This window comes from Bubalus kerabau, chromosome 12 (genome assembly GCF_029407905.1).
Source record: "Bubalus kerabau isolate K-KA32 ecotype Philippines breed swamp buffalo chromosome 12, PCC_UOA_SB_1v2, whole genome shotgun sequence".
NCBI classification, from domain to species: domain Eukaryota; kingdom Metazoa; phylum Chordata; class Mammalia; order Artiodactyla; family Bovidae; genus Bubalus; species Bubalus kerabau.
Window position 1 is genome coordinate 23,946,888 of NC_073635.1, and position 12,569 is coordinate 23,959,456.

The window sequence follows — 12,569 nt, forward strand, 5'->3', positions numbered from 1 at the left end:
TAGCAAACAGTGATTCGTGGTGAGATACAACACTATCTTCCTTCATCAACACTATCTTCCTTCATCCTTACAGCCACCCTGTGAGGTACGTGAGTCCTGTTTTCACAGACAAGGAAACTAAGGATTAGAGAAATTAAGAGATCTGCCTAAAACCATGCATCAGGGAAATGGTGGATTGTGATCCAGACCAAGAAAAAGTGTGTGTCCTTGTGTCTACGCTCAGTTGATTCAGTCGTGTTCAACTGTTTGCGACCCCATGGACTGTAGCCCGCCAGGCTCCTCCGTCCACTGAATTCTCCAGGCAAGGATACTGGAGTGGGTTGCTATCCCCCTTCTCCAGGGGATCTTCCCAACCCAGGGATCAAACCTGGGTCTCCCGCATTGCAAGCAGATTCTTTTACCATCTGAACCAGCAAGGAAAGGACAAGTAAAATAGCAAACATTAATTGAGTATTTTTAGTGTGCCTGAATTGTTTTAAGGATTAATAACCCTTTGAGGTAGGTTTGTTTTCATCTCTACTATACAGATAAAGAAACTGAAGTCCAGGAATTCAAGATCAATAGCCAGTAAGTGGGAAGGAAGACAGACTGTCTCCCATATTCTAGGAAATATGTGCTTGTTGCTTCTTTGCTATAACAACAATTAATTCTAGTCAAAGTCAAAAGAAATGTGCGCACGTGACTGTGTATACAGAAAAGCCACACACGGTACTCAGGTGACCTCAAGGGAGACGGATGGGTTTGACGAGGGAGCTAAGGCTACTGCCATTTAGTTGATGTACTTCTATTTGGTTCTCATGCAATAATTTTGTAATAAAAATGTTAATACTAAGCAAGAGTTAATCTGCATAACATACCTCCATGAACCACAGCCTCAAAATACTAAATCTAATATTTCTTAAAATATTAGATTTAAGAAAAGTATTTATGATAAAGCAGAGAGTCTCTTCTCTCTTGTTAAGATCGGAAACATTTTAAACTCTTAACAGATTCTGGCCTCTTTACCACCTTGCTGCAGTATTTTGCAGTGCTGTGGAGGAGTGTGCTTTCCAGGGAACTGAGTAGTTATTGTGCTTTTCAGAAAATCATTATCTAAGAGTTTGCAAGGCCCTACAGAGTTGGTGTCTTTCCATATTCACATATGGAAGTTGTGAATCCAGTTGACATATATCCATGTAGATATTCATATATCCACATATCCAGTTGACAGTTAAGCACGTCCAGCCGGCTCACACTTCTCACGTTGCACTTTTCACACTCTGTTCACTCACTCACTCCTCTCCCTCATTAGGCAGAGACACCCCCAAAGGCAGAAATCAAGTATTGTTTATCCATAATCATCTGTAAACTCCAATGAGAAGCATAGAGTCTGACACATGAGATTAAAAAAAAAAAAGTATGCAGACTGATTCCAGTGTTACCAATACAAATCATCACATTTAGGGCTTCCCTGGTGGTCCAGTGGCTAAGAATATGCCTTTCAATTCAGGGGACATTGGTTCGATCCTTGGTCTGGGAAGATCCCACATACCTCAGGGCAACTAAGCCTGTGGGCCAACAATGACTGAGCCCACGTGCTGCACCTGTTGAAATCTGCATGCCCTAGAGCCTGTGCTCCACAGCAAGAAAAGCCACTGCAATGAGAAGAGCCACCGCGACTAAAGAGTAGGCCTAGCTTGCTGCAACTAGAGAAAGCAAGGAAGACCCAGCATGGCCAGAAATAAATTATAAATAAATAAATAGAAAAAAAACAAAGTATTCATTATGTTTCTAAATCTCATCTTGTGAAAACACACCAATAAATATTACAGTTAGTGTAAGAGTAATATTATGACGTAATCGCTACTTTTGCTGAGTGTCTGCCTCTTTAGGTCACATCAGAATCTCTAGAATCTTGTTATATTAACCTATGGTGCTCCCAACAGCCTATAGGTTAATAGGCTTCTAAGGTCATTGTTTTTATCTGCTGTTTACAAACCAAATGAAATGTAGACTTAGATTAAATAATTATCTTAAGGTTACATAGCGTGGATGTAGTAGATGCAGGATTCAAGCCTAAGTCTCTAAGACTGCAAAAGCTGTGTTTCTTTTCATGTATGTATGTCTGTCTATCATGTATGTATGTCATGATGTAGTGCTGTCTCTGAAAATAATTAAATAATGGAAAAGTTTGCACTTTAAGAATATTTTTTTAAAAAGAAGCTTAATGAGCATCTGTAAAGACAGAGCCAGCATATTCCATGTAAGAGAAAAATTAGAATATGTTATAGATCAATATTTTTCAGTTATGAAGAAAAATGTCTTTATTAAAAATAAAAACAAGATCAGACCTTTATAGAAAGAAAAGAAAAATAAGATGTCACGTTATGCTTTATTTCTCCATTCCTTTAAAATTGTTACTGCTCCCCAAATCACCCATCAGAAGGCAGGCATGTACATTTTTATTCATGCTGACTAAAGAGAATTTCATAAGTAAGATTTCAGAATCCATAGAGACTTTGACATCAGGATGATTTATGTGGGAATCCCAACAGCTGAACGGAGAAAGAGTATGGCCAACATGGTGTCAAACACAGTCTGTGTGAGGTCTCGGGAATAAAGGCATGTGGTTGACACTGGAAAAACAAATAACCTTGACCACAGACTGTTCAATAATTGACACTTGAAACACGCCTGCAGGCAGCAAAGAAAGGGATTCTAGAATAAATAGCTAAAGCCATTCCATTTCCAGCCGAGACAATGGGCTCCTTTTGTGTAAGAATCCTCCTTCCCCATTTTCCCCTGTATTACTCAGTAGCAGTGGGTGATTCTGCTCTATTGCTTCTTAGTGTAGACCCTCAAAAGTGGTCCAGGACTCTTCCATCCTCTTGTAGTGCGATGAGGAAAAAAAACAAAAAACAAAAGAAGCTCTCCTACAAGCCATGAGTGAAGGCCCCTTTCAGTCATTTCAGAAATGCCTGCCACTGGGGAAGTCAACCTCTTTGGTTCTTAGGTTTCTGGTCTGCAATATGGAGAAAATCCAGCCCAGCTGTGCAGTCAGGTCACTAAGCTCTCGGGTCTCTGCACATCCCCTTCCTGGCCTTCTCAGGTTGGTGCTTTTCTTGTTGATAATGATACTAGTTGGCAGCTATTTCTCTCATTTAACATCCATGTGACCTGTTTATGCTGACTATCCCCATTCTTTATTGCAAGGAAAACAGTTGCTTCCTCTCAAGGAAAAACAGGAGTCAGAAAATCATTCTTTCTTATAAATGGTTTGCACAGTAAGGAGAAACCATAAGCATGGAAGATAAAAATATAGACATTATGATTTTCAAACGATTTGTCATATTCAGATAAAATTTACTCAGTAATATATCTGAGTCCCAAGATAACATCGTATTTCACCCTTTCAATTTGTGCTTTGTCTTAATTTATAGAGAAGAGCTGTCTGATATTTTTAAAAAGCAAGATTAAAAAAAATAAAGCCATAAAACCTCCTGGGATAAAAGGGACAGCTTCAAGTGTCTGGGGGCTTAGGAAGCATTTGGCATGGCTGGTATGCTACTTGGGGTGAGGAGATGGGGGAAAAGGGAAAACAGAAGGCATCAGCCAGGGACTTCCCTGGTGGTCCAGTGGTGAAAATTCTGAGCACCCAGTGCAGGGGACCCAGGTTCAATCCCTGGTCAGGGAACAAGATCCCACATGCCACAACTAAGACCCAGTGCAGTCAAATAAATACAAATAGAAAAGAAGGCAATGGCAGGTCACGTGTACTATGCCAAGGGGTTGGAAGCTTACTCTAGAAGTTATCCCATGACAAGTGGGTTCAGTTTCAAGAAGGGGAGGGATGTGATGAAACATGCATGTACAGGGTCTGGAGGATGGATGCCCATGGCAGGTGGGCAAACTGGAAGCAGAGAGACTAGTTAGCAATCTCAGTAATTTAGGCCAGATAATGAAGCTGGCTGGGTGCTTCTCCAGTGGCTCAGCAGTAAAGAATCCGCCTGCAATGCAGGAGCCTCAGGTTTGATCCCTGAGTCAGGAAGATCCCCTGGAGGAGGGCATGGGAACCCACTCCAGTATTCTTGCCTGGAGAATTCCACGGACAGGGGAGCTTGACGGGCTACAGTCCATGGGGTCACAAAGAGTCAGACATGACTGAAGCGACTTGGCACGCATGCCCGCACGTAAAGCTGCCTAGCACAAGATGGGAGCAGTTCTGATGGGTGTAAAAGACAGCAAACACATCACATTTGGAGGTATAAAGGAAACAGAATGAAGGATTTGGGGTGGAGAGTGGAAGAAGAAAGTCTAGTCATGGTAGAACTAGTCACCAAGATTAAAAATTCGGGAGGAGGGACTTCCCTGGTGGTCCAGTGGCTAAGACTCCACATTCCCCATGCAGGGTCCCAGTTTCAATCCCTGGTCTGGGAACTAAATCCCACATGCCAGCAACTAAAGAACCCACATGCTGTGACTAAGACTTGGTGTAGCCAAATAAATAGCAAACAAAGTAATTTTTAAAAAATACAGGAGGAAAACCAGGTTAGAGCAAGGACTACTGTTCTCTATTTTTTCCCTTGATTTGCATTGATTTCTTTCAGAAGCTAAGGCACTAGGGCCATGGTGACTCATACACTTATATACTTTCCTTGTTTCAAAAGAAAAATAAGAAACAGACCCCTCACATAACTTAATTATCGGGTCCCCCACAATGATAATACAAGAGTTTAATGGAGTTTCCCTCTTCACAGAAATGTCAAGGGATATCATGTTTTGAACACGGTAATGAAATTGTCCTCAGAGAATTAATCAAACCTCTCCTGCTAATAGTTTATTTGTCCTCTCAGTATAGTGAAGTAAGTCTGGTATATAGAGCTGTTAAGATGTCCTGACATTTTACAGAACTTTATATATTCTGGACCAATGTCAGTTAAGGCAAGCAAGCTAGATGCATTGGGAGGATAATGACCCCTTGGAAAGTGGGTACAACTCTCACTACATCCCTGTTGCGCAGAGTGTGTGCTCGCACAGTAAGTCACTTCAGTCATGTCCGACTCTGGACATGACTGTAGCCCACAAGGCTCCTCTGTCCATGGGATTCTCCAGGCAAGAATACTGGGGTGGGTAGTCATTTCCTTCTCCAGGGGATTTTCCCGACCCAAGGATCAAACATGTATCTCCTGCAGCTCCTTGCATTGACAGGTGGATTCTTGACCACTGAGCCATTGGGAAAGCCCATTGTGTAGTGTAGATAGTATTTTACCAGTTTACTGAGCTCGGGACCACACACCACAGACCCACAAAGTGTAGAAGTGGCATCTATACTCTCTACAATTTTCTTCTGTACTTAGAGGATCACCTTGCAGCACTGAGAATGCAAAGCTTTTTAAAGCTTTCCCTGGTGGTGGGTGCAATCCTGAAAAATCACCCTTCTGAATAAGCGTGATTCTCAAACAATGACAACAAAAGAAGAACGGGTTTCTTGTTGGCATTTTGACCACAGTGTTCCAGCTTTGTGGCATCCTTCCTGAGATTGTAAAGCAGGTTGTTTGTGAAACACCCTCAGGGAAATGGAAGCTGAGATGTATTTCAGCCCTATGAAGTGTAAAGTGAAAGCTATTTTTCTCTCACAGTGTCAATATACTGACTCTTCTGAGTTTTAAGTACTGACTAGTAAAGCTCTTCGCACCCCACTCCAGTACACTTGCCTGGAAAATCCCATGGACGGAGGAGCCTGGTGGGCTGCGGTCCATGGGGTCACTAAGAGTCGGACATGACTGAGGGACTTCACTTTCACTTTTCACTTTCATGCATTGGAGAAGGAAATGGCAACCCACTCCAGTGTTCTTGCCTGGAGAATCCCAGGGATGGGGGAGCCTGGTGGGCTGCCGTCTATGGGGTCGCACAGAGTTGGACACGACTGAAGCGACTTAGCAGCAGCAGCAGTAAAGCTCTACCAGTTGTTTGATTTCTTTCCCCAGGACTGTGTTTAACTACATGACTGCTGACCTGCTCTGTGATTTGGCTCATCCGGACACTGTAGTGGTCTTCACGGTGATGAGCCTTCACAGCCCGAGGGGATGTGTGACAATGCGCATCAATTTCTGGGCTGCCAACTCCCATGACTCAGTCTTCCTGATTTTTGGTGTGGCTTTTCTGGAACCTCAGGCCGCACTCGATGTTGTTTTGAAAGCACCCATTGCATGTGGCTTCCCTGGTGGCTCAGAGGTTAAAGAGCCTGCCTGCAATGTGGGAGACCCGGGTTCGATCCCTGGGTCGGGAAGATTCCCTGGAGGAGGAAATGGCAACCCACTCCAGTATTCTTGCCTGGAGAATCCTATGGAGGGAGGAGCCTGGTAGGCTACCGTCAACGGGGTTGCAGAGTCGGACATGACTGAGCTACTTCACTTCACTTCATTGCATGTAGAGCCTGTTTTTATCAGTGGCTATCTTGTATCGCTTTGCCTACTTTCTTGTGGAAATCCTCTATAGATTGGGCCTGTCTTGTTCATCAGGGTGTCCTTGGTGCCTTCAGGGGTGCCTGCTACTGAGAAAAGGTACTACTAAGTGTTATGTGGTGTTGATGTATATATATATATATACACATATCTATACACACATATATATAATATATATAGAGAGAGAGTGAGTGAGTGAGGGCAGGAGAAATTCTTTCTCTCCTTCACCCTAACACAACATCTGGGGCATTACAGATGCTCAGAAAACGTTTTAAATAAGCAAATGTCTGAATATATATTATTTCAGCCATCTGTCTCACTACATAGAATGAAGACCTGTTCCTTAGGAAAAGGATGAAGCAATGCTTTATGTCTCTAGAAGTGTGAAGGGGAAAGTTTTATCCATAATTTTAAGGGCTTCAAATTGCTACAAATGGCCCAAAGAAAAGAGGTTTTTTTTAGTTTTAGCTACACTTTATAATCCTAACATACATTATCATTGTGATTCTTTGTAGCACAATGTAGCTCACTGATTTTATCAAATGATATTACCTGTATTCTTTATTGGGTAATTTAGTATCTCTCGATGTTAGTAGCAAGTTTCTTGACATCATTTAAAGGCAGATTTAAAAGGCCAATGACAAAAAAAGGTATGTATATGACTGATAAGCTGGGAATAAAGGGAGAGAAGAGATGCAAACGTCTGCTTCAGTAAGGCAGAATGAAGACCTGCTTCTTAGGGAAATCATAAAATTCATGAGCCTCCTGTGAAAGGTAACATCTACCTGTGCAGAGCAAGGAAGACATCCAGAGAACATGCTAATCTGAGATCTACCTTCATTTGGTGGCAAGTGTCGTAGAAAACCAAACTAACAAGTGTCATATTTCTACAGTGACCAGTTGCTCAACCAAATGTCTCAGAAAATAGTATATAAATTCCAAAACGCTTTCTTAACTTTTCATTCTAAAACAATTAAAGAGGATGCTGTTGTCTAATTAGTAATCGATTTTATGAAGCATATATTTTCAACAGACCACAGGTACATATATGTGCACTGTCTGGACTTACTAAATAAACACTCAGACCTCTGTGATTTCACTGTAGTATTTCATAGATTCTGACCTCTGTTTACATCACGGAGCATGCAGGTCAAGGCTTTAAAAGTCCTGTTTTCAGCTAAGCTGTAGCCTCAACTTATCGGCATTTTCTTTGTGTTTTATGATTTAGACAAAAGGATACTCTGTTGCTGGTGAATCATTTGGAGTTTCTGATGCTGGCACTAAGATTTACTAAGAGATCTTTTCTAACGGTTTGATCTCTAATGAAGTGTGTTGTTTTTTAAATTGTAATATCTCTTTTAATAATAATTTCAAGCTTATTGAAATTGGGCTTATTAAAATCTGAAGTCTAGGATCTGAGAAGTGGCTTCTCACATTTATGTGATTTTTAGCACTAACATGGAGTTCACCTGTGACTGAGATCTTGAGGTTTCTAATGTTCTTAGTGACTTGCTTCCAGGGATTTAGTGATAATAAATCAGCAATATTTATCCTTCGACATCTACAAGATGGTATTACATAGCCAGCATTCTCTCCCCTGTGTGGAAAAGATGGGAGTGAGGCAGATAGCATTACCGTGCAAAAGACAAAACAAACACAAGATGCCATTTCTCCATCAGGGCTTGACAAGACAGTTCAAGTCCAGTCCTTCAGACGGGAAAACCTTCCACTAGGCACTTTGCTAAATGGTGTGGAAAAGCAATGCTTTACTTTGTGCTACTGAACTGCCAGACTCCACTTGTATGTTCTCCTAATGATCCTGGAGGAATTTTAATTGATAAAGGTGAACCAAAATAATTCATGCACTAGTTAGCCGAATATCTGTAACTGCTAACATTTGAAGTATTCTAGGATCATCAAGTGCTGCATGCATAGAAAAGTATACAGCTTGTTTCATCTCTACTAGGATGCCTCATGCTATTTTCGAATATTACAGTATAAAATATACACTATATAATAACTGTTAAATTACATGCTCCCAGTACACTATGATGTGAGCAACATATCGATTGGTGCCATGGACTCTGCATTGTCAGCCTGGCAAATTCTTCTCAGCTATTTGACCTTGAGCAGGTTACCTGGCCGCTCAAAGATAATAAAACTGAGTATAACAGAACCACGCTCATAGTCTGTGTGTCTCTGTATTAAATGAAATCATTTAAGTAAAAGGCTTAGCACAGCTAAGCTACTGTTATCGTATACAATAGTTATATATAACTATGCATGCATGCTAAGTCGCTTCAGTCATGTCTGACTCTCTGCTCCTCCATGGACTGTAGCCCAGGCTCCTTGTCCAAGCGGATTCTCCAGACAAGAATTCTGGAGTGGGTCGCCATGCCCTTCTCCAGGGGATCTTCCCAACCCAGGGATTGAACCTGCATCTCTTATGTCTCCTGCATTGGCAGGTGGGTTTTTTACCACTAGGCCACCTGGGAAGCCCCTATTAATGACTATATATTATAGTTATTGGGCTTCCCAGGTGGCTCAGTGGTAAAGAATCTCAGGTGGCTCAGTGGTATAGTTATTGGGCTTCCCAGGTGGCTCCTGTAATGTCAATACAGGAGACATGGGTTTGATCCCTGGGTTGGGAAGATGTCCTAGAGGAGGAAATGGCAACCCACTTCAGTTTCCTTGTTATAGTTATTATTATATGACATATATGCTGTCTATAGACACCTGAAAAACAAAGATATGAGTTGACTTAATACTGCAAACAGTACGATCTATTCAATACTGCAGCCTTAATATCTTAGAATCACTCTAGAAGACAACACAGCTGTTAGCTTACACTCCATGAGTTTGAGAGCTTACTTCTGGGTGAACCGTTCCCAAGCCCTGGCACGGTTCCCTGTGCTCACTTTCTTGGGAGCCATAAGGTCACTCTTCAATGCAAATTATATAAAACGGTGAGCTGTTCTCATAGAGAACTCTGGAGCTCTTGCCTTTTCTGGTAATAGTGGTGAATTTTTTCATGCGACTGGCAGAAGAGATTCAAGTGGCTGCTTGCCAAGTTCGTGTGTGTACAAAGGAACAAAGCTCTGAATGCCTTTCCTGCTGTGAGCAGTACACTGTATCAACAGTTTCAAAAAAACTAGTTCACAACAGCATTGTGGCAAAGTCCTTTAGAGCCGATGACCATACCAGCTTGAGTCAAAGGTACCCCATTGCTAATGAACCCATCCCAGCAGCCTCAGACCCTTGCTCACTTGCTTTTATTTTAATGCATGCCCCTGTACCCCAGCTCCACGTGGAGCTGTTCCCAATAAATAGCTGGCCTTCTAGGCTCTGTGTCCAGCCAGGTCCAGAATTAAAAGAGGACTGGGGTTGGGGACCCTGTGGGTCCTCCCATGGTCAAGCCTGGAAAGTCTCCCTTCTCTGGACTCTCCTAATCATATTTAGGGAATGACTCACTCATTCACATTCACAAACACTCTTTTTCTTCCTGCCCTCTCCCACTCATGAGTTTGTCAAAAATAAATTGATCCTGTAATTGCACAACTCCTCTCCTGAAACTATTACAATTTGAAAAATGATATGAAGTGGCCCTTTATCATAATATGGTTTATGTTTAACCCAAAGGATGTACAAAATGAGGGAAGTAGACCACACCATTTTAGTTTTTAGTCATTTTAACAAGAGGCAACATTTAAAACCAGTTTGTTTTAAAGGTCTAAAATCCCTTCTCCAGTACTTTGGCCACCTGATGCAAAGAGCTGACTCATTAGAAAAGACCCCGATGCTGGGAACGATTGAAGGCAGGAGGAGAAGGGGATGACAGAGGATGAGATGGTTGGATGGCACCACCGACATGAGTTTGAGCAAGCTCTGGGCGATGGTGAAGGACAAGGAAGCCTGGCGTGCTGCAGTCCATGGGGTCGCAAAGAGTCGGACACGACTGAGCGACTGAACTGAACTGAACTGCCATCTTCTGCCTCCATTTTACTGTCCCAAATGATCATTTATAAATTATTCTCCTTTAACCTTTTATGTACTTAGGTTTTATTTCCCCCAAATAGATTTTAAGCTTCGTGAGATCTTGGCCTCCACATTAAATGTCTCTATAGTCCCCACACATTACACTTAGTAAGTACAGAATAAATATTCACTGTGTGTGTGGTATGTGAGATTAAATATTTTTTTAAAAGGCAAGACATTTCATATATGTTTTCCTTTATCTTATTTTTGTTTTCAAAGAGTGTAATATCTACATCATTAAACTAGTAGTCTTCCCATGTGGAAAAACTGGTATAATCTTTACTATTCAGTGCATTCTTGCAATGCCTCCCACAGACTAGAAACTCATTAAACATCCATTAGCTTTCACTGAATCCTTAGTATTATCAACGATATTAAACAGTCTGTTAATGGCTTCAATGCATTAATATTCTGAGCAGTTAGAAACTCATTTTTCCATTTCTTGATTTTTAATATTGTTCTAACTCAAGCGTACTAAATACAGAACATAACTTTGTCATCATTTCTCAGCCTTTTGGCTAAGATGAAGAATGTCATTCTTGGCAGAATGTCACTTCATCAAGCTGTTAGTTTAACTGAGTTTGGCCATTCCTTACATATTGACCTGGCATTACTCAACTGGTGAGGTGAAGGTGAAAGCTGCTCAGTCGTGTCCAACTCTTTGCAACCCCATGGACTATATAGTCCATGGAATTCTCCAGGCCAGAATACTGGAGGGGCTAGCCTTTCCGTTCTCCAGGGGATCTTCCCAACCCAGGGATCGAACCCAGGTCTCCTGCATTGCAGGCAGATTCTTTACCAGCTGAGCCAATTAAGTAAGGCTTCCTTAACTGGAGCTTACCCAAATGCAAATAATAGTATTCAAGAATAAAAAGGATGGTGATCAGGCCTGTCAGTTCAGTTCAAATGAATAAACCATATTTTACCCACACACCATACCATGATGTATTTTTCTAGCACTAGAAATATTTTCTTCTCTATGGTACTCCTGCTGTTGAGAAAGCTTTTCTAACGTCAGTAAGCTTTTGAATGGCACTGACTTGACTAACGTTTACCACAGGGTGCATCGTTCTACCTTTTACATGTCTCTGGTTTATATCTACCAGCGTGATAATTTCTCCAGGGTGGCTGAGGAAGCCAGCCACTATAGCTAAAACCTCAGCCACTATAGCTAAAACCTCAACCCCTGGGTTGGCACACAAAAGCAGAAACTGGAATCAGCTGAAATGTTCCTTAATTAACTTCCAAAGATTGACAGCAAAGATTAGTGAAATATTGCTAGCACTGACTTAATATACTGTTCCTAATGAACAAATCTGTGTGTGTGTGTGTGTGTGTGTGTGTGTGTATGTGTGTGTTAGTCACTCAGTCATGTCTAACTCTTTGTGACCCCATGGACTGTAGCCTGCCAGGTTCCTGTATCCATGGGATTCTCCAGGCAAGAATACTGGAGTGGGTTGCCATTCCCTTCTCCAGGGGGCTCTTCCCATCCCAAGGATCGAACCCAGGTCTCCTGCATTGCAGGTGGATTCTTTATCATCTGAGCCACCAGGGAAGGCTGGGAGGATTATTTTATGGTAATTAGGTTTCCCTCACGGAGAAGGCAATGGCATCCCACTCCAGTACTCTTGCCTGGAAAATCCCTTGGACGGAGGAGCCTGGTGGGCTGCAGTCCATGGGGTCGCGAAGAGTCTGAGCGACTTCACTTTCACTTTTCTGCATTGGAGAAGGAAATGGTAACCCACTCCAGTGTTCTTGCCTGGAGAATCCCAGGGATGGAGGAGGCTGGTGGGCTGCCGTCTATGGGGTCGCAGAGAGTCAGACACGACTGAAGCGACTTAGCAGCAGCAGCATGAAGAAAAGTCAGGATAAACTCTCCTCCTTTTTGGAAGCCTGTTGGACTTAATTTCCCATATACTTATCATCATTTCCCATTTACTTATCACCTTCCTAGTTTTTCGTTTAATAGAATTGTCTGCTAGTTTCTTGGTTAAACAAATTCAAACACAGAGATGCAAGTTACAAAAAATAAGCTTTTACAATTGAAGCAAAACAAATAAAATAACAAATCATTTATTAAAACTGCTTCGA

General features: G+C 41.9%; 1 protein-coding gene across 1 annotated transcript in view; it reads right to left on the bottom strand.

Annotated features, from left to right (window-relative positions):
- The window catches only part of FREM2 (FRAS1 related extracellular matrix 2), a 150,142-nt gene that overhangs the window by 49,043 nt on the left and 88,530 nt on the right, over positions 1-12,569 (bottom strand). The window lies entirely within an intron of this gene.